A 22,345-nucleotide genomic window follows, 5' to 3' on the forward strand; every position below is an offset into this window, starting at 1 on the left:
AATTCTTTAACATATTTAGCAATATTTATCTCAATTTAAAAGCCTTTAAATTCTCCATACCAAAATACAGCTTCCAGAAAAATGTGATGCAATAGCATCAGCATACATCTCTCCTGGTGTTATGGATTTTGCCTGCTCTGCTTCTGCTCTTCCCTTGGAAGCACTGGAAACATCACCTCTTCATCCAGCAATGAAAATTGGTTAAAAATTCTGGTTAAAAATTTCCACTTCTCCTAGAGCATGAGGGCCAACCAGTTCTGCCATTAGCTTGGAAATTTTAAGTCTAGGAATAACTGTATTAAACATTGAGAAGGACATGAGAAAAAGCAATGCCAGTGATCTGCCCCTGCAATGGCACTGACCTTTAAAGCTGGTCCTGTGGAGGTGCTCTTTGCAGCACCTGAACACAAGGCATGGTCAACAGGAGTTATGGATCTCTGAGCAGCATTTTGGAAATCTGGCTCCTCTCACAGGAACTACAAGTTCCCTTGGAGTACAAAGGCAGTGAATATATTGAAACATAAATATTGTGAACCACAAAAACACCCTGAGATGTAGAACAGATTTAAATGCTGGTGTCTTGCAATCTACACCTCAAACCAGATTACCAATAGACTGCACAAATATGGGTTGACACTTACATGTCTGTCATGTCTTATTTTTGTTAGTTTTGTTTCATATTTTGTGTTGTTTGTACCAGTGCAGGGATAACATTTAATAACTTACATTTGCTGCATCTGAAATGGTAGTCTGGGTTTCTAGCAGCTAACATATAGGAAATATTGGGAGTTTAAATATTCTGATATTTGTTATAAAAACCCAAAATGGTATACCTAGTAGAGATTTTTCTTCTCCCATAAACACTTAAGGTATGCATTCACATATAGCACTTAAAAAAATCCAGGATAAGAGTCCAGTAGTGTCAGTAGTATTACTTATCTATTAATCTACTGTCTGTCATAGAATATACATTGCAAAACTTTGTTTCTTCAGTGTTCATAACTCTCAGTTTTCTGCCACATTGCCTCCATACATCACTGAAAATTTGCTGATTTTTACTGACAAGGGCAGCAAACAGAGTTTTCCTATTTTGTTTATGATATGTGTATATGGGAACAGGATAGCCATCCTGAATTATTTAGTTTCTCAGTATATGGCATATTTTTGCAAACAGCAATCAGCACATGGCAACACAGATTTGTTCAATAATGTATTGGTTTCTCTTGCATGTGCATAAAATGTCTTCCCTAAATATTATTCTGTCCAAGGGGAAAAACATGAGAGCTCAAAACCCAAAGTGCCTAACAGTGCAGACATAAATCCCTGTGGGCTTATTCCCTATTGTCTTGCTACCTGTGTCATCCCTCATCCTTTTGTAAAGTGGGTACACAGTACAATCAGGTCTGAAAAGCAGATGATTTATTCCTCTTTTCACAATGGTAAATGATGATACAAGATGCAGAACAGCAAGAAATTTGATCCTTGGTCCTCTGTAAGCCTCTTTTGTTTGCTCTGAAGTAGCAGCTGTACTTCAGGTCAGAGATTAAAGTGTATTGCAGCAGCTAGAGCAGTTGCCATAAAATGCTTTCATTTCCCAGTAGTCACTAAAGTGATCATCTATTACCAAGTTTTTATACTGTCCCTAGGAAATATCCAACATCTGAAACAAAGCAGCTGGCAAATACTGATCCTTTACTTTGGGAAAGTTGCAAATGCACACTATTTCCCACTTATAAATAGAATCTGTGTTATTCTCTTCATTACTGGCAGAAGGTACTGTCTCCGAGCTGGTCACCACTAAATTTCTGAATGCATGAAATTCCCAATTAAGCCCAGATTTTCAAGAGTACTTGGTGCATCCAGAGCTCTCTTGGAAATACAGTGGTTTTTCAAGTGAGCTACTTTACATCTGACAGAAACAAACATAACAGGAGTAGCAATATCCAGTGAAGAGGAAAAACTAACTTGAACTTGCACAGTCCTTCACTTGTTTAATCTTCAGAGTGATTATTTTACCTGTTTGTATTCCATCCAGTAATATGATCATCTTAAATTACTGTGGAGTAGTTATTGAAAGTACTGCTTTGCAGAAAATGTTGTCATCTGAACATATCATGTACTATTTGTGAAGGTGGCAATGGTGTCTGAGCTGTTTATAACCTGTGGTCTTCACAATGCTGAGTCCTTGGCTGTTATCCAAGCTGCATCTGATTCCTTTTATTTGTGGTTTCTGCACACAGAAATATTTGCTTCCATATCCAGTAAAAATTGTGTGCCACTCACACACATCCTCCTTCTGCTGTCACTGTTGACAAATGTCCTTTGTGGAGGCTCTTCTCCTTCACAGGGTAAGTTCTTTTAGCTGGCTTCAAGTCTTTCTGATTTGGAAAGTAGTGTAGGAAAGGGAAAATAATTTATAAAAAAAAAAGAAAAATACCAAAACAAAACAACTGTCTTACCTTGCATTAAATCCTTTCAAAATCCATAAAAAAGTGTTTTTCCTTTGCTTCTGCTTTGAACTGCACAAATCCAACAGTTTTTGATTGGGACAATACACATCCAAGATCAAAAAAAGACAGATTCTTGCCAGACTGTTTCTGGGAATAAGTTTGAGTAATCATTCTCTATGAAATTAAGGTAAGGGGTTTTGATTCTAAAACATTATAACTGAGAGTTTTTCAGGAAATGCCTCATTTTTCACAAACTGCCTGGCACAGAGAGGGAAATCACATTACTGATTAAAGCCAGCAAATGTAATGAGAATCTAGTTTTCATAGAAATAATACAAGCTGTGAGGGCAGAATGAGAGAATAATATTTTTATTTGTGACTGTAGCTACACATTAATACATTAAATATTAATAAGGACTATAATAGTTATCATATTTCATATTTTTCTAGATTTTTGCCATATCACTCTAGTTAAAATAAATACCAATGAGCTGTATTAAAAGTAAATTGTAAATAAATGGAACAGCATATACCTTTTTCTTTGGAGTTACTTTACTTAAAAATATTACTACTATTTCCACATGTTCCACTTTGATTTCTGCAAATAGTGTCATTAAAGAGTCAAAGACATAATCAATAAAGATATATGAATTGGCCTAGAAAACATGAAAGAGTTGATTTTACACAGAGAAGAGCAGAGCATTTTGCTGCCCAGCACATAAACACAACAGAGTGCCAGAAAAGGAGACTTGGAAACAGGAATCATAAACAGCCAATGGGTTTTTTTCACCCCTGGTGGTTTTTTTGGTGGTTTCTTGTTCTTACTTACTACTGAACTCTTGGCTGAAACTCTTCACTTGTGAAAAGGCAAAGAAAGGGCCTTAAGAAATGGCTTTGTTTGACTCAAGGTGAGATTTACCAGCAGCAGCCAGAACCTTGCACTAGCCTGAACTTATCATTTCACCTCTGCACAGATTCCCACCAGGGTTCAGGTGACAAACAGCTGCAAAGGAGCAGGAATTTATTGGATGCAAGGCAAGGTTTCTGCATCAGATGCAAATACCAAGTTGCAGGTGCAGGAAAAGCTTTGTATATGGACCTGCACTGTGTGACACACGCAGTTTTACAGTGATGCAGGTAAAGAGGGGTGGCCTTCCTGGCTGCTCTGTGTGCTGGCTGTACAAAGCCCTGTGGGCTGCATTTTCCTTTAGCTACAACACCCACATCTCGGTTCTGTTGTTCCTTACAATGGGGAACCCCACCTGATGTGCAAAGAAGCAAAAGCTGTCAAAACAGCAGTGAACGCTTGTGCTCTGAGCTGGACTGCACCCCCTTTGTCTTAAACATGGACAAGGCAACTTCATTAACAGAGCTGCAGTATTCGACAGCACCTTGGAACATGGAATCAGAGAATTTATTTGGGTTAGAAGAGACCTCCATGATTATTGAGTCCAAGTGTTTATCCACCACTGCCAAGCCCACTAAACCTGTCCCTAAGGGCCACATCTACACATCTTTTAAATACCTTCAGGGATGGTGACTCCACCACTTCCCTGGGCAGTCTGTTCCAGTGCACAGGAAGAAAAACACACATTTCATCAATTATTTATTTTTCATTTCAATTTGTCTCCATCTCCTGCTATTTTATTTCTGTAACTGTGCTACGTTATTTTGTAAAGCACTTTAGGGATTAAGTGTCAGGAAAGACAAAAAGAGAAAAATATATATCTTGATTTAGAGATTTAGATTTTATAGAGAGAGATAATTATTATCATCACCTGTTACATTGTTCCAAAATTACTTCCAGAGCGCAAAGAATGAATTAGTTACAGGAAATTAGAGTCCATTAAATAGTCTTGTTCACAAAGTAATCAGTAACCAACAGCCATCCTGCAATTTAAAAGCCCATCTTCCTAATGGCCGATGTAGTGCTGGCTTCAGGTTAAAAGAGCACGTGTTCCTAGTTTGTCTGTCTCAGCAGAAGATGATGGTGTGTTTGCACTACACTGACACCACTCCTTATCTGCCTGCACTCCTGTACTTGGAGAAAATCACTAGCAGTGGAGATAAGCAGGTACCTGAACCCAGAGCTAACAGATTGTTGCCTTTTACAAGGTGAATCATATTTCTTAAAACACACAGCAGAGGAATTTTACCCTGTGAAAAGGGAAGAGACAGGTTTAGAGTTCTGTATCAGTGCTGGAAAGCTTAGAAGTTGCACTGACCAAAACTATAATTTTAGTGTGATTAATAGGAAATGTTTCCATGTTATTATAGGATCTTGTAAAATGAGAATCCAAATGTTCCAGTAAAATTAAATAAATTCATTTTCTTTCTTCTCTCACCTCCTTCACTCTCAGCAGTTGCCTCTTGAGGGACTCACCATGTTCAGTTGCTCTTTGGTCTGTGAGATATATGTTTGCATGTATGTACAAACATATATATGCAATTATAGATGCATATAGATAAATAAACCAGTTATAGACTAGCTATGGAATGACTGGACTGCAAGATTAAGTACAAGTATGCTGCAGCAAAGAAGAAGATTGTAGCATTGTGTGTCCTGTATGGGTTTATTGTAAAGTTGATTATTTTTTATAAGTTAAGAATTTGGTTTGACCCTCGGTTCCCCCCATGTTCTCCCTCATAATGGTTCGTTCCTTCCACCCGTTACCTGTCCATCATTGTGACCAACACCCTTTCATTTCTAGAAATTTCTATGTCAATCTTCCCTTACCTAACATGATTTGTCCCCTGAGCCTTTTCCCTCCCCTGGGCCATTCCTATTGGCTCAGTTGTGTCCCTGGCTCCCCCCCTGGGCTTCATTCATTTGTCCCTCGTGTCTCCTCCCATTACACCCTCCCCTTTATCAGTGCCTCCCTAAGGGTTTTTCCCTGACACCGTTACTGGCCTATCCTGGGTCAATAAAGCACCTTGGCATCCATACATGTCTCCACTCCTTCCTTCCTTCGCCTCAGTGCTTCACAGTCCTTGTGTCACCATGCCACAGACAGAGCCACTACCCAGGGGTTCTCTCAGAGGACCTAGGAGTGGCGGGATTCATGGTCTCCAGCGGTCACTCCGGGAGCGGCTAGCCAGCACCCGTCAGCTCCAGTGGCCACGGGATGAGACTGCAGAAGATTGTTTCTGCCTAAAATAAGATGGACTCACTGCAAAAGTTATGCTGTGTTTAGGGTAGTACTTAATGTGTTCATGTACCCATTGTTGACACCAGTGGAATGGCATGGCACTTATAATCATTAATTCTAGATGTGGGATGGATAGAAAAGGTCACCACATTTGTCTCCAGGAGTCACTCTGAGTTCTTCAGAGATTGATAAGAGAATGCACACTGGTGATATCTATTTTGATACATCAGCTCTGAATATAGTGCAGAATGAAGGGTGGCTGGGAACTCAGCACTCTGGACATGCAAAAAAGAAAAATACCCTAGATCATTAAAATAAAAAACTGTGAAAAATTCAGCAACAATTACAATAAAATTAAAAGCAATAAGCGTATCAAAAAGTAACGAGTTGAAAGCATTAAAAAAGGTGCTATGACTGACTATACTGCATCTGCTGTTGAACAAGGATTAATTGTTCCCATTGCAGCTGTGAACAAGATAAAAATGAAACACCACCTTCCTTATGGATGGAGGAATAGACAATAGAAAGCCAATAAAAGGAAAATAAAAGTACACCTCTGTATAATGAATCTAAGCTCTACTGTGGCTATTTGTGCCGGAGTGTCAGTGTGGGGAGAAACCTGCACTGCTGAGCTGTATATTTTATTTCTCCCTATATCCTGTAGTTTCCACAGCTTGGATTTGCACCAGCAGTGACAAGGTGCAGCAGAAATCTCCATTTAGCTCTATTTTCTGACCAAACAGTGCTTTTACTCCAGCTGTGCACTCTTTATCAGGATTTGGCCCTTTGTATAAAGGTGAATGCTTTTTTGGCTGTGATCCCAGTGGGGTGTTTGATAACTTTGTCAGAAGGAATCAAGAGAACATAATGACTAAACAAATAATGGGCTGTCAAGGAGACTTGAGTTACAGGAACTGAAAGATAGTCCAAAATGCTTTGCTCTTCAAAGAAACCAAGAAAAACTTTGTCTTAATTTGGCCTTCAGAACTTTGACATCAGCCTTTGCTTGTCTGCAAGCATCAACTCAAACATGGGAATTTCTATGGATAGTTAGTCCTCATGAGAGGTTCCTGGCAGGCTGCTTTCCCTCAGGTCAATTGTGTACCATGTACAAAAACTACCACAACTGCTTTTTCACCTCCGTTCCTTTAAAAAGTCTTAGAGATTGTACTAGAAAATAATTCCTTGTTAATTTTTTTTAGAATCAATTGAACAAGGAATTATGCCTCTTAAGGAAAATTAAAAATGCACAGAAAAGCTACATATTTCAATGGAGTTTCAATATATTTTTAGTACCTCTCCTGAAGCACACTTCAATCAGCAAATTTATCAATACTAAAGTCAATGGATATTTTTACAGAAATAATCCATATTTTTTGCTTTATAGGCAGATATACAGCACAGAGGCAAATAGAATAAAGTTAAATTCTCAATATATTTAGCCAACTTTTCCCTTTGAAGACCAGGAAAAAATCCCTCCAAGCCCTGGAGGCCTGGCTGTCACCTTCCTCAAGCCAGCCAGGGTATGTTAGGGGAGGGCAGATATGCTTGCCTTTGGAGAACTGGGAATGCTCTTTTGGAGCTGCAGCACCCCTTGGCTTAGACACAAAGCCTTGATGCTGCGGCAATGGGCAGCCAGAGGCTGAGAGAGCTGTTCAGTAAAGTGATTATTTGCCACTCACAGCAGTAATCTTATGAGGCCCAGCTTTGAGCTGATGGTTGGCCCAGTTGACCTCCAGAGGTTCCTTCTGTGACTTCAGAGTACTGAGTACTCTGGAAGAATTTCTGCATTCCCCAAAAGCTCTGCAACTGCACAATTGCACAAAGACTCCTCCAGGGCAAGGGGAAACAGGGATTTTGTTTGCCTGTCTTCGTGCTGTAGCCATGATCTCAGCCAGCCCAAGCCACTGACCCAGAGGCTTCCTTACCCACAGTATCCAACTCTATCTGCCCATTGAGGCTGTCACAAAAATGCAGAGTTTTGTTTGCCCAGAGAAATGAGAAGACGCTGGTAACTGGGGCAGGTCTGTAGCCAGTTCACTGCTCTGCGATGGTGGATCCATCAGTCCCGTCTTCAGGGATGAAATTATGAAATATAAGAAGAATCCTTGGTTGGTGGCAACAGAACTTCCTTCAGCCACAAAAATAATCCACTCCAAAATGAAGTTTTATCAGTTAAAAAAAGGAAACTTTATTTACAGAATATGTTTTGATTTTTTTTTTGAGGTATTTTCAGGCTTCGTACCTATGCTAGCTTTGGAACTTCAGCTGTGTTTATTTTAAAGAAAGCTGTCAGTGAATCTTTAAATGGTTCACCTTTTCACATCATTGGGTCTCCCCTATGGAAACTATATCCTCACTTTACATCATGATTCAACTCAGCTCAAAAAGCTAAAAATGCAAAGGCATGACACAGACATGTCTCCCATTTCTCATTCAACACAACAAACAAATGGAGAACAGGAACAACGTGTGGCACAAAGATTAAGAAGTTGAATTTCTGTTCAGGTCTTTTTCCTCACTACTTAAGGCAATAAATAATTTCAATTAGACATAATTAAAACAGTTTGCATTTGAAACGTGAATTAAAATTGAAATCAGTATTATCCAGTTTCCCCCTTGCACATTCATCTCAGCTATCAGGAGGATATTGCATTATCTATCTACTCTTGGCATAGATTAAGTCATAATTTTTTTTTTTTTTCATATAATCTCTGGTTGTAATCAAGCACTGGTATATGGACTTTTATCATCAGTAGCACAGTTACACTGTCTTTTCCAAGTTCCTGTCCAGATACCTCTGGGCTTTAAATCCCTTATTGTCTTTTCTAATTTTCTCTTTTCATCTAAAATTAATTAGAGTACAGACTCTCTTGTCTTTTTGGTATTCCATTCAGCTTTCAGGGTGTTTTTGTTCTCCAGCTAAACAGCAGTTTTCAAAGATTTAATACACTAGCCTAATGTCTATGAGTGTGAATTCAACAAAAAGAATGCCACAATAGATGTGGGCCAAAAAATAAGTAAAGAGAAATAAAGAAATCTTTTGTAGCCTGTTATAAAAAAAGACAACATTATGATATTAGAGTGCAGAGCAGTGGACTGATTAATTAAGATAATAAAACTGATATAATTAAACATGACTTGGATTCTGTTTATTAGCCCTTCTGTTGTCAACTAAACCTTTCAAACCCTGTAAATAAGCAAGCTGAATGACAGGTGTAATTGGTATGCAGGGGATTCAGGTTACTTAATGTTGTAATTTTTTCCTGGTTTTCACTCTTTTAGAGCATCAGGTCCAATGCCTGGAATAAACACATTGATTTGGTTGTATTGTCAGTGGGTCACTAATCAGAGAAATCATTGATTAGACAGTAATCTGTCAATTAAGTCTGACATTGTCTCTGGTACCTTGGCAATGGGGGGGCTGCATTCTTTAAACTGAGACATTGACCTTGCTGTTTTCACTGTCTGGAGACTGAAATGAGGGTTTACAGTAAAGACAATGCTCTTATCCTTCATTTTATTCCCTTGTCATTTTGGGGTTTGTTTTTTTATTTGGTTTGTTGGTTGGTTTTTGGTTTTTTCCCTGGGTGGGTTGTTTCGTTGGGTTTTTTCCTCAGCTCAGATCTGATTGTCATGTGTTTTTCTGCATTTCTCTCTTTTTAAAATGAACACGTGCTGTTCTTGCATATAGGTGACATTTTGACAGGATGTTAAAGCACTTTAACAATTTCCTCCCCACCATTTCCTGAAAACTGATTTTTGGGATTCATTAATTCAAATGACGAAGTAACAGTTTGTAAAACTTCATTTTGGGGGAGGGAGTCATCCTGATTGCTTGTTGAAGAACTCAGGGCATCACTCGCTGGCAAGTCTGACTGTGTGTCATTATTTCAGAGCTCCTCCAGCCCATGGGCTCAGCTCATGCACTGTGTACCAGCAGCATTCATGGAGAAAGGGAAGTAAAATGTGATGTTAATCTCCCTGGATACTTCCAGAATGAGTAATTCTTCCAATCTAGCAATAAGACACAATGTTAGCCTTGAAATTAGACACTTGGGCTCCAGTTCATCATTAATCAGAAAGGCACTTGAGCATGTCTATACCTTTAGGCATGTGCTTAAGTGTTTTGCTGCAGTGGGGCAGGCTAAAGTAAATGCTGAAATGATTTGTTGAGCTTGTGTTCCAACATGTTGTTGTTAGCATTTGTGTAGAGCAGCAGGAATGCACGTTGTTTTCTACAGGAGACTGAAGGCAGTTATCAGACTCTCATCTCAATGAATTAAATCAACATCACTTGGAATTAGTTCAGTTACATGAAGCTGTCAGAGCTGTCTTAAGAAAAGATCCATTGCACTCTGTGATCCAGGGGAAGTCTGTGACACCCTATCAACTCAGAAGAAACAAGATTTCACTTTGTACCACAGGATGCTCATCACCACTCATTCTCAGAGTGTGTATGCATTTCAGATCTATTTTCAGTTGCTTTATTTATATCTTAGAAACACAAATGGAAAAAAGAATCAAGTAGCAAGATTTCAGAAGGCATTTACTTTTACCTTGGAACAAAGCTGTTGATAAGAGAAAATGAAAATCAACACTCGAGTACTATTTTTATTTTTCCTGTCTCATAGGTTTGCATGATATATAACATAGTGGTACCTCATTATATACTGAGGGACCTGAAACCCAAAGGTAGAATATGGAGTTAAACTGGTATTTAAGGTGATATTTCAGGAGGTTTAGTCTTTTTTTCCCTCCCTTTTTCTGTCTTAAAAAATTTTCTCATTAAAAAAGTCTAAGAATCGAAAAAAAAATTTTGGAAAAGAAGAAAATTCGGAGGTGTGTAGAAAATATACTCAGCTGCATAGACCAGTGCTTAACTTAGAAAATCTTCTGATATTAGTAGAGTGAGAATTTAATAAAATAGTACTTATCTCCTAAGAAGCCTGTAGAAACATTAATCAGGCTGTGTGAAGGGTGTTCCCACTTGGTTAGTTCTCAGTCTGCAGGTTTTCCCTGTGAAAAGGGAATGACTGGGACAACGGGAGATGGCTGTTTCTGTGCAGAGCAGTTCAGCACAGGGGGGTCCTGCCAAAGGCTTTGGGCTGGGGCAGGAGATGAGGGAGTCACAGGAGGACAGTGTGTCCTCAGGCAGCCAAGTGTGCCCTGATTACAGAGAGAGGAGCCCTAGTTCTTTGTTAATGACACCAGGCTGTGGAGGCAATGACTTCAGGCTGCTCTGGGCAGCTCGCTTTCAGATAGAGAGCTAGGCAGATCCACCTTGACTGTCTGATAGATTTGGCTCCTGTGACAACTGATGTACATGCTGAAGTAGGGCTGATTTTCCACACCAGAAAATAAACTAAGTCAGTACAGGATTATTGCTTAAATTCAGGGAATTTGCTGCAATTTATTAAAATACAGGGCAGAATCTTGGCACCTATTTGGTTGCTTCACTGCTCTTTGTTATTGATGGAAATCTGTCTATACAGAGCTAAATATTTGTATTCAAAAGGAATATGTATGCTTGTTCATTATTGTGAAAAAAAAAATGTCACTTTCCTTAAAACACCCACACCTTTTGTTTTTCTCCTTTTCTTTTCTGTTTTCTCTCCACTTCTCCCAGCCAGCATCCTATTGAAATTGTTTACAGCACTGACACCAGAACACTGATCTGATGGAGAGCTCTGAAGTGCTTTGGTACACATTTCTCCAGTGGGGAAAAAGCTGTATCCAACATATTGTGCTTACTTAACCTCCCTTTGAGCAGCTGTCCCTCAATGGAAAGCCATCAGATTTCTGTTCTTCCTCTTCAATGAGATGTTAGTGGCCTTCACAGCATTTCTATCTCCCACAATGAGTATCTGATAGTAGAAATGTAACACATTCAGCACTATCAATTTCAAACACAATACACAAGAGTAATAGATGTTAAAAATTGCCTTGGCCACACAGTATATTGTTAAAAAAATAGATTTCTTAGAGCAAACTCTGGGTTTAAAGGAAAGGTGACATTGTTAACGAATGTTGTCAGAGTGATAAAGTGATAGATGCCTGGCCATTCCTCTCCATGGGCCTTCCTCAACAGAGGCTGTATGAAAGAAAAGGATTTGTCAAGGAAAACTGGATGGAAAACTAAGGTTTTATGACATTTATTGTCCTTTCCTCAGCTCCTGACTGCTATAGTAGAATATCTAAATATTTGTATAACTTCATATTTTGTTTAATTTTGAAGGTGATAGTGATGAAAGGTAGAAGCACACCTTGGAAAGCTCCTTCTCAAATTCATTTCACCTATATTGCCCTGTCTCTGTCAGTGAAATGAGAAAAATTAAACCACATATTTAGGAGGGCTGTATTACCTAAGGCAACTGCATATAGAAAAATAAAATAGAGATTAAAAAAAAAATCAGTTCCCCCCCAGTTCCTTCCTTTCTGGAAGGAAACAAAGTTTTCATGCAAAAAGATGTTTCCAGAAAGCAGTGTTTACCATGGAGTAGTTTAAAGAAGTCATTATCTTAACGCACACCTTATATCAAATCCTGGCTATGAGATAACTGATAATAATACAATGGGGAAATTAAAAAGTGTTTTATTCTGTGCACTTTTATGCAAATATTTGCCTACCTGCATAGAGCTTTGAGAACAGAACATGACAAAAATCACCATCCATCACTCAAAGAAACCCAGCTAGCCCTTCCTTGAGTCACCCTTCTTGTAGCAGTGCTGGGACTCGCTGTACGTCTGTCTGGCTACTTTTGACCAAGGTCCCTTTTAAAAAAGATAAGCCAAGAAACCCCAATCATTCTCTTGGGTTGTACAAGCTCTCAGAGATCTGCTCTCAAATATAAGAATATATTGATGAAGGCAATAGTTCCATCTGTTTTCCCCTGTACTGTGATTACAGTAAAATGACAGGAGAAATGTTATTTGCAGAAATATGCAAACTAGGAACACTCATCTGTAATATTCACTGGCAAATACCCACTTATTTGCTACATGCAGTCATCTTGATATCATTGGCTCTTCCAATTCATGAGCCAAAACACTTAAAATTCCAATTGACAGGTCTTTGTCATTATTATTCATTATGCTTTGTTAGAGCCATTTAATCATGTGCAGGCCCTACAAAGGATTTCTTCCTCTTTCTCTTTTAAACAAACATGCTTTTGAAGGTAAGCTTGCATAGCAAATAACTGATCCGATAGAAATAATTACAGACAGCAACAGGGAAAAAATTCTAATCTGCTGGGAATTGTTCTGTGCTTTCCTTGTCCTGCAGCACCATTTTACCAGAAAGTGTTCTGAATAATTTAGGGCTGCTAATATGATTGCAGTGTCTTCCCATGTTCATCACAACTGCTTGAGGTCAGTGTCCTGTCTGGTTATATTTGATGCTCCAGGAAAAAGAGGAAGCTCTAAAACTGAAGGCAGCTTATAAACTAGAAAGATTCCAGCTGGATTTTGTAGGTCACTTAAGGTGGACAGCAGGAAGCAACAAATACTCAAGTGATATTCAGAAACATGATAGATTCAGAGGTTTATTTCAGCAAAAACTCAAAATGAGAAAACTGATTATTATACTGCTCCTTCCCATGTTTCATGTTAGTGGACAATGAAGTGTTGCTTAAGACAATAAAGAACATGAGGTACACTGAGTTAGAAAGCCAGCTTCTCCTCACTAACAAATTAGCACTGTGCAGCCAGGGATAGCTGAACTAGGACCTTTCAGGTCTTTTCCTCCTTCAAAGAGAGTTTAAAATGAAAAAAATCACACCACCTGTGCTTTGTAGCTGTCCTTTAATGAGGGCTCTAATTATCAGCAGGTGAGTGCAATCACTGCTAACCCTGGCCTGGGTTATTTCAGAGGTTTCTGGGTGCACAGTAGTTTTTGGAGCCCCAGCTCTGGCTGGTGCCTGTGCTGCATCTCTGGTGGGTTTCTGGGGTAGAAATCTGGTTGTGAGGGGGTGCTGGGACCTGTTTAAAATGGGGTAAAAAGCCTTGAGCTCTAATGTGAGAGGGGGATGCTAAAAAAATTAAAATAATAATAATTTTAAAAAGTACTGTGATGACTAAGGCTTGAGAAGAATCTGTAATACAGGTTTCCTCCCTTTCTTTTCTTTCTTCACAGGCTGTGGAGGGCTCTGTAACACAGCAGGGAGCTGTGTCCCACAGAGAGAAGCCCAACCAAAGCAAGAGAAAATGAAGAGCAAGCGGCTGCAGAGAGGTACTGCTGTGTTCTTATTCTCATCCCAAACCACTGCACCACTTGGGGAGGGAGAGGAGATGGAAATGAGGGAGTGGAATGGAGCTTGGAAAGACAGGAATGGGGGGAAGTGTTGTATATCTTCTGTTTCATTTTTCTGCTGTCCAACTCTATCTTAATTGTCAATAAGTGAAACTAATTTTCTTCAAATTGAATGTGTTTACCCCTGATGGTAGCTAATAGCCAAACTCACTGTTACTCTCATGAGCTTTTGTTAATCCTGTTGTTCCTGGGGAAGGAGGAGTGAGAGATAGGCTGGAGGGGGGTCTGGCAGCCAGCCAAGGTCAACCAGCCCCAGACAGAAATCAGTCAATTCAAAACTCTGTGCTTCAGAGATACCTTTGCATTCTTTGGCTCTTGTTCATTGCATTCGTTGTCCAGACTGAAAAGTCAGAGAGGCCTATGTTTGCTATTCCTGGTTTCTGTAGATAAGAACCAATGGATTTAATGCCACTTAGCTAAAGACAAGTGAGAATGTTGGAGGAAGTTTCACAAAGTGAGTCCCCTCTAACCTTCAGGATGCTTGTAGGATAATTTTTGTTGCTTGGATCAGTTATGACTGAAGAAAAGCATGGGAAAAACTTGTCCCTTCTGCATTCACCTGCATGCTGGGAAAAGCTCTCATGCAGAGTGAGATCAAAGTGAATGTGATAACTTCTCTCTTAGATGTTGTAGGCTGTATGTAAACCAACCAAACAAAAATTGGAACATGCTATTTAATAATGGCCTCGAGTGAATGATGTGCTGACAGGAGTTAGAGCTGTAAATGTAGTTAGAGACTGTCTAGAAGGGAATGAATGATATTTCATGTGCCATGATGTGTTCAGAGATAGCAACTGGTCCTGAGTCCTGGATGTTGGTATCTTGGAGCTGCACAAGAGTGAAATGCAAATCTTCCTTGTCTTTCTAGACTTATCCCTACAGGTTAATATGTGTAATGTTGGAGATGTGGAGAAAAAAAGCTTCCTTTTATATTGCTAGGGTTTCTTATAAGGACTTCTCTGACTACAAATTACTTTGGTGTTGGTTTTTTATTTGATAGAATGATCCAGAATGTTGTAGTAGGGACTTCAAGTCATCCAAAACATCAAGAGATCTTCAAATATTAAGTAGCAATATTTCTAACACATTCTTGCAGATAAATTAATCCACACTGTGCCTAATCTTCACAGGTTTTTTGCCTTTAGGGTTTTTTCTTTCGTGACATCTATATATTAAAAAAGGCAGTTTGAGCTATGAATCCAAAGCCCTAGAAGGAGAGGTGCAGGAGATGGGTATGGTCCTAACAACAAAACCTGAACCTAAGAAAGATGCTGCAATGCACAATTTAACACTGCCATCAAATGGCCAAATATATTTCTTGTTCTGCAGTGGCACCTGAGCTGCCTGTTATAAGCACTTCTTACTCCAAACAGCCCAGCTGAGTCACACAAACTTAAAGGAAAACAACAGTAGCTTTCTGTTTTCATGTTGTGATGGAATATAGGCCTGCCTCTGCAGCCTGCTTTGGTGGGAGGGTCCAGCCTTAGGGAGGTACTTTCACAGGAGTACTCTTACACTGGGCTATGAACACTGGGGGAGGGAGAGTCATCACTGACACACCTCACAGGCCAGGGGAAACCTGCTTGATGGCTGTGATCAAGCTTCTGGTTGATAGTATTCACTTGGGAAGAGGCTTCAATAAACTAATGCATTAGAAGTGCGTCTTTCTTTGGTCTTTTTACTTCTGTAAGTCATGTGGAATTAACATGAACTCCTTTGGTTTATGCAGGTCTATATATTTCTTTTATTGCATACAATGAGCCTTAACAACCCCTCAATATTGTTGTTAATTCAAATTCACTGTAAAAAGCAGTCTTTGAACTTCTTGTGCATGATTTGATCATTTGATCTCATGCATTCTCCATCCTCTGTAACATTTATAACGATCTTATAGTCTTCAACTAAAATTGTATTTAATATTGAAATTCCCCACTTAAATTTCAAACACAGTATTTCTTGCTGCTTTAACTCAGTTCTGAAGGGCCTCTTCCTGGGCAGATGCTCTCACAATCACAATTCCTTTTTTATCTAGCCTTGGAGAATTCTTTCACACAAAATTCATATGAATATGGTGCAGATATAGACTTTCTTCACTGCGTTTCTCCAGCTGCTTTAGAGAAGTCTTTCCTGGTCTTTACTTTCGATAAGGCTGAGAGAAAAAAACCCACCTGTTCCAGATCTGTCTGCCTTATGGATTTTATCCAAGACCTAATGGTTCATATTCAGCTAAACTGAGTACTCCCATCTTTTTAAATGCAACTCTTTATGCCCAGGAAACAGGCTTAGTTTTTTGGTTTTTTTTTTGTTGTTGTGTTTTTTTTTGTTTGGCTTTGGTTTTTTGTTTTGCTGGTTTTGTTTGGTTGGGGGTTTAGGGTTTCTTTGTAATTGCTGTGTTCCATATTCTATTCCACCCTCTTACCAGACTGAAAGAAGTGGGCATCTGCCCAATGTTTGATGTTACCTAATGCATTTGTACTCTTAGTTTTATATCTGCTATTGTAGCATCTGATCTCCTAGTTGTTTTCAGCTAGTGCCCAAGCTGTGAAGGACTTGTATTGAACATCTGTTAGACATTTCTGTGTTTGGACATCTTTGTGTGGTTGTGCACCATGCTGGTTTTGGTCTGAGCTCCTTTTCTCTGCAGTAGCTGCCATGGGGCTGTGATTTGGATTTGTGCAGGGAATAGAGTGGGTAACACAGGGATGTTTTGGTTATTGCTGTGCAAGGTTTGCAGAGTCAAAGCCTTTCCTGCTTTCCCCCCTGCTGGCCACTGAGGAGGCTGCACAAGATACACACACAGCTGGGACAGCTGACCAAAGGGATTTTCCATACTGGGTGGTAACAGCTCAGCCCTTGGAGCTGGAGGATGCTGGAGGGATGACCATCTTCCCAGCAACCACTAAATTTTCTCTAAAGTGCATTATGGTACACACAATTTGTATTTTAAGCTATAGCTAGCTTCATGGATCTAGATCCTTCAGTACTTTGTAGTGTTAATGTCTCAGGTCAAAATGCTGCCTGTAAAGGTGCATGCCTTAAAATGAATCCAGTTGTCAGGACAAGGAAACAACTGTCTTGTGCATTTAGTCCATAATGAAGTTCCTTATTTACTGTAAGTTAGGAGTATTACTGGCCTCTTTCTTCCAGTTGCTTTTCAGTGCTAGTTTCACTAAAGATGCACTTTGGTGTGGTGCCCCAACTTAGCTTTACACTTCTGATTTAAATTTTTATAAAAAAGAAAAATAATGCTCAAGTATATTTTCCTGCACTCTCTAATTGAAAGAGAATCCAAATTTCATGTAGAAGTTGGTGGCATTTCCTCAGGTTTTTAAGAAATCACATCAGCCTACTTTAGCTGCTATATATCTTTAGCTCCTGAGGTTTTAAGTCATCACCTTGTGCACTGCACTCAGCTCATGAGAAACAAAATTAATTAGCTTTGTCCATCTTTGTCCTTGTCATCTATTTATGAAAATGATGGCAGGTCCTCTGAGGAGCTGGAAAAGTGTAGATTAATCTGTGGGCTGAGACTGCCCAATACATTATAGTTCTGTCTTTAAGGTCTCTCTACTCCTGATTTACAATGATAAAACAAACCAAAAGTCACAGGAAAATCTTCCTAATATTCCATAAAGGAGTGGTTAACTGGTTTTATCTTTATGATTTATATGCTGTTGAGGGAGTAACCTTTCCCTGCACATCCAGAATTTCTCCTCTGCCTGCACCATCGTGCCCTTTGTTCAAATAGTGACTGTTCAAGTAATTCATTTTTACTTTCCACTCTTCTGGCTACTGATAAGTGAAATGATCTTCAGGAATAATTACAACAAATAGTCCTGTCTTGCTCAAATTAGGTAGAACATGCCATGTCTTTAAAGCTGCAATAGGCAAATTCCATAAATATATAAAGGTCTCTGAAAGGCTGCTATATAGAAGTCAAAGGGGCTGGGAAAGGCAGAGCAATGCAGCCATTGCTCTATTCTGTCGGTGGGAAGGGGAGCATATCCTCAGCTAGTTCAGGGCAGCCTAATTCCATCAAAATCAATAGTGCTGCTCCCTTCTTGTGTTACCCAAGCACCTTTTATTTCCCCTTTTGCTTGATGCACTTCAGTCTGACTTCTTCCCAGGCTATGGATGTGAGAAAAGAGACACTCTCCTTGCCCTGATGGAGTGGAGCCCTTCCCTGAGGGCTCAAGTGTCTTTCAGGAGCTGGACCTTCAAACCCAAACACCGCAGCACCTGAGCCCAGCCTCAGCACCCAGGGGGCTCATTTGTTGATAATGCTGCCCCATCGATTCAGTGGTGTTACAGGAGCTGAATGAGGCCCATTATGCCCTACTCAAGTGACAGAGGAAACTGCAGCTATAACTCAGATTTCCCCGAGCCATTCCAGCTACTTAACTGCCTTGGCTTCCAGACACGTGTTTTCCTGCTCTCCCAGGGCCTTGGAGTCAAGCAGCACAGAAAGGTGCAAGGCTGTTTTCTCCAGAAATGAGAACTACAGCTTGGATCTGTAATCTGTATGTGGGAGTACATATTACATATCCAAGCACAGAGAAACATAACAGAGCACCCATGAGAGCCGAGAATGGCTTCAGAAAACAATCTATAAATCTCTGGTGTTATCTTTCTGACAGCCTCCTAATCTCTGCAGGTTGTTGTTAAGAGCTGCATTAAACTAGCCTGTCATTGATCCCAGCTCTCACTGCTTCTCCAAGAGATGCACTTCCTGTGATCAATTAGGAAAAGAGACAACAGCTTCTTAAAAGCATCTTTACAACAGGACCTTGCAATAACATATCTTCCCAAAATGTGCCTCTCTGACATTTACATCATACTTTGTCAAAGTGCAGCCAGCATCTGCACCAAGGATGTTATTCAGTCTTCTGAAAGAAGTGAAAACCGAAGGTTCCTCATGTTGAATCATCATTTTTGCCTCCAATTTCACCCCAAGTAAAAACACTTAAGTTCAAAAAGTGATTGCAATTTCTTACTATTTATTTAATTTTGAGTCAGGCTTAGATTAGCTCTGGATTGTAACTACCTTACTCTCAATGCCTTCTTAGGAGGAAACAGGCTGTGAACCTGCATCCTTGTTAAAACTTTGAGAAGTATCCTGCTTACTGCCCCAATGTGGCACAGAAACTTAGTACTGATAAGAAAACTACTTAAAAAAAAAAAAAAGTATATTACTATTAGCAATAAGGGCTTGGCATTGGATTTCTACTATAGAAATTGTGTTTCTCCTGACTTGTGCACTAGGTGGAAAACATAAAGGTCATTTTTACCCCTATTCTAGCCAAGGTCAAGTCCCATTGTGTTGATGAACTTAAATTAATTTAATGTAATTATCTTTAGGAGGTTACTGTCCAAGTATTAGAAGATGATTGGGTCCCTGGTTTCTGTAAAGCCTGAATGTAGGGTAGACAAAAGCATGTAGAGAAGGACAAGTAATGCTGTATCCTGATATGGTGGCTTTTATACTGGGCTATTTAATTCCATAATAACTTGTGTCATGCATATCAACACTGGGCTTTCCTGTGCCACTCTTCATTTAAGTATTTTTAAAATGTTTTTAAGCTTAAAATTAAGAAAAGATTGGCCTTTCAACTACTGTGCTTTTGTAGTACTTGGAGCAGTCTGTCACCTCAACAAGGGAAGAGAGGGGAAGATAATTATCTTTTGAATTTAGAATACATATTCTCTCTGTATTTTCTGGACTACAGCAAGATGGAGTAGCACAAATGCTGCTGGACTAGTTTTCCATTTCGCATCTTTGTAGCCACTGACAAAGGAAGCTAATTGTGTGTCTTGGCCTTCAGGAATTCTAAGATGAGATGTTGTAAAATCGCAGCAAAGGATGGCTCTGTTTCTGTGTGCACTCGCAACACTCCGTGTAATTAGCAGGCTGAGCAGGAGAGCTGAATTTAGCTCTCTAGCTCTTAAATGGAGTTACTTTCATTTGTTTACTGAGTGTCTCTACCCACTAAAGGCTAATGAACTGGTAATGGATCTGTCAGAAAAGGGATAAGACAAATACCTCTAAATGTTGCTATTGTAGCCTAAGAATGTGGCTATTATTGCTCCTCTAACTCATGATCTTCATAAGAGGGAAGGTGGTGGGAGGTTTGGTATTCAATGGGTGTAAGGAAGCACAAACATAATTTATGAACTGATGGAGTGGAAGGGAGGAGAGGAACAACCCTCAGGAAACAATAAAATAAGCAAGCATGTTCTTCCTGCATATTTCAGTGATGGCTTTCTCATCTACATCCCCCTGCTCCTATGTAAAGTATATTAATCTTCCCAATTTTTATTTGTGCTAGAGAAAACCTTAAGAAGTGAAGCACTGCTTGAAGTTCATCAGCTGTAAGAAAGGGCCGGTCAGGTTATCACCTTCAGGTGTGATGGGGAAATGCAGTGGTCAGAGTAATGCCCAAATAATAAATTCAGGCTGATTTTAAAAGCCAGACACTTCTCTCTGAAGAACGTGAAGAAAGCACATGGTCACCACTTGCCTGAAAATTGCACTTAGTTTGTTTTGTCACTTCAAGCATTTTTTTTGTGAACTAAAATTCCAGTCTTCTAAATCTGCATTACTCAGTTTGGCCCAAAATATTCTCTGAATGCAGACAGCTAAGAAAGCTCTGGGCAGGCTGCCTTTGCAGTTGAGTAGATGTAATATTAAGTGCAATCACTGAGACATCAAAGCTTTTTTGCATAAGATTGCTATGCTAGTGCAAGCAGACCAATGTTTATGCATTGAGTTAACAGCACTAGTAATGCTTTAACAATAAAATGAAATAATTTCTGCCTTTAAGAAATAATAATTAAATGTCATAACATTCAGATATTGGAAGGGTTCTTCTGTCTGATTTTTAACACCTCTGACTTCTGGAAGCAAAATATGCACATATGTCAAACTTTTTTATGTAGTACAGTTTCAGGGGTTTGGGGCTTTTTCCCCCTATAGTCTGTTGTCTCTCCTACATTGTTACATAGTTTAATTTTTTATTTTCAGTCTCCTCTGGTGGTATAATTCTGCACTTGTTAAAATTTTATGAGAGGACTGTGTTTATGACCCATGTTACATTTTATCTGCGTTATTTCATTCCTTCTGCATATGGAGGCTGGGACAGGTTCAGACTGTACCTTGTGTCAGAGTTTGACTCTGGACAAGTGTGGAGGAAGCAGAAGAGACTCCTGACTCTCAGCTCAGACCTTTCCCTAGAATCAGAATTCTTTCTTTGCTCTTACCTAGCAAAAGCAGTTTGAATTTTGAAATGATTCATGGCTACAGGAATAGATTGGTTCCACCACTGCTGCTGTTTGCTGAAGCAAGGCCACAGAGTTTCACCATCTTTAATTCTTTATTCCTCTCCAAGAAGAGATATTTTTGCTGACCATCTGAAGATAGTTTTCAGTTCCTTACCTATGTTCAGGGTAATAGATAATCTAGTTATGGGATGTAGATTAGCACAACAGTTTTTAGGGGTAAGGACAATTGCAGCCTAAATTTTTGCAAATAAGGAGTAAATAACCTAATCAATTTTTAGCTGTGGCATGGCCATTAGAAAAATTTCAAACAAAGATTTAATGACTCAAAAAGAGGTAGACTTACCTTCCTTCTGGGGAGGCTGGGGGAGCCCAACATGCCAAAGAAAATTTCTGTTGAAATCAAGCTATTGGAAGGAGAGTCACTCCTGAAGAACATATGATTGAAGGAAAAAAAAAATGGTATTTCTACTTTCTCAGAAAACACCAATATACCCTATGTAGCTATGATTGCTCTCCATCTAAATGTGTGCCCTGAGTGATTAACAATCAGGATGGTATCTAGGTGCTGTTGTGAAAACAAAATGTATTTTAGTTCCTCAGCAGACTGTCATGACTCATTCAAAACTTAGTCCAGTATTTTCTGTAACAACTTTGTAGCATTTCTTAAAAGTTATTTTAACAGTAGTCCTTTCTGAAGCCCTTGTTATTTTAACATCATAGGTGTAGGTTTGACAGGAATTAAGTGGCATTACACATCCCTGTGAGGTGTCTCCCAAACACTGAGTGCTCTGGCCCTGGCACAGTGAGGTGTGTAACCCCCAGTTTGTGAGGAATGTTCTAACACAGCTCCTTGCCAGCACTGACACAGCACTGCACACGTCTTGGTCAAGGCATTTTGTGCCTCCATTCCGTTCTCCTACAGGACTGTGGCACCTCTGGGCTCTTGGGGACCACACTGTCACCTTCTCTTGGGCTCCTGCTTGCACACTGTGCCTATAGCAGCCAAACACAGCAGCTAATTTGGAGAGGCAAAGTTAGGAAATATTAATACTTTTGACAGTTTGCTCCTTTTGGAAAACCACCTTACTTTCATTGTGCCCTGCTTTTCATTTCTTCCCTTCTGCCATCTGTTTCTGTTGAAAACAAGGTGGATGCTG

At 39.5% G+C, this 22,345-nt stretch overlaps 1 long non-coding RNA gene across 1 annotated transcript in view; it reads right to left on the reverse strand.

Annotated features, from left to right (window-relative positions):
- The window catches only part of LOC143694498 (uncharacterized), a 55,250-nt gene extending 33,520 nt beyond the window's left edge, over nucleotides 1-21,730 (reverse strand). Inside the window, exon 1 of the long non-coding RNA XR_013183001.1 lies at nucleotides 21,532-21,730. This is a non-coding gene — a long non-coding RNA (uncharacterized LOC143694498). The remainder of the gene's footprint in view (nucleotides 1-21,531) is intronic.
- Nucleotides 21,731-22,345: the final 615 nt, after the last annotated feature.

The sequence above is a fragment of the Agelaius phoeniceus genome, chromosome 7 (genome assembly GCF_051311805.1).
Source record: "Agelaius phoeniceus isolate bAgePho1 chromosome 7, bAgePho1.hap1, whole genome shotgun sequence".
NCBI lineage: Eukaryota > Metazoa > Chordata > Aves > Passeriformes > Icteridae > Agelaius > Agelaius phoeniceus.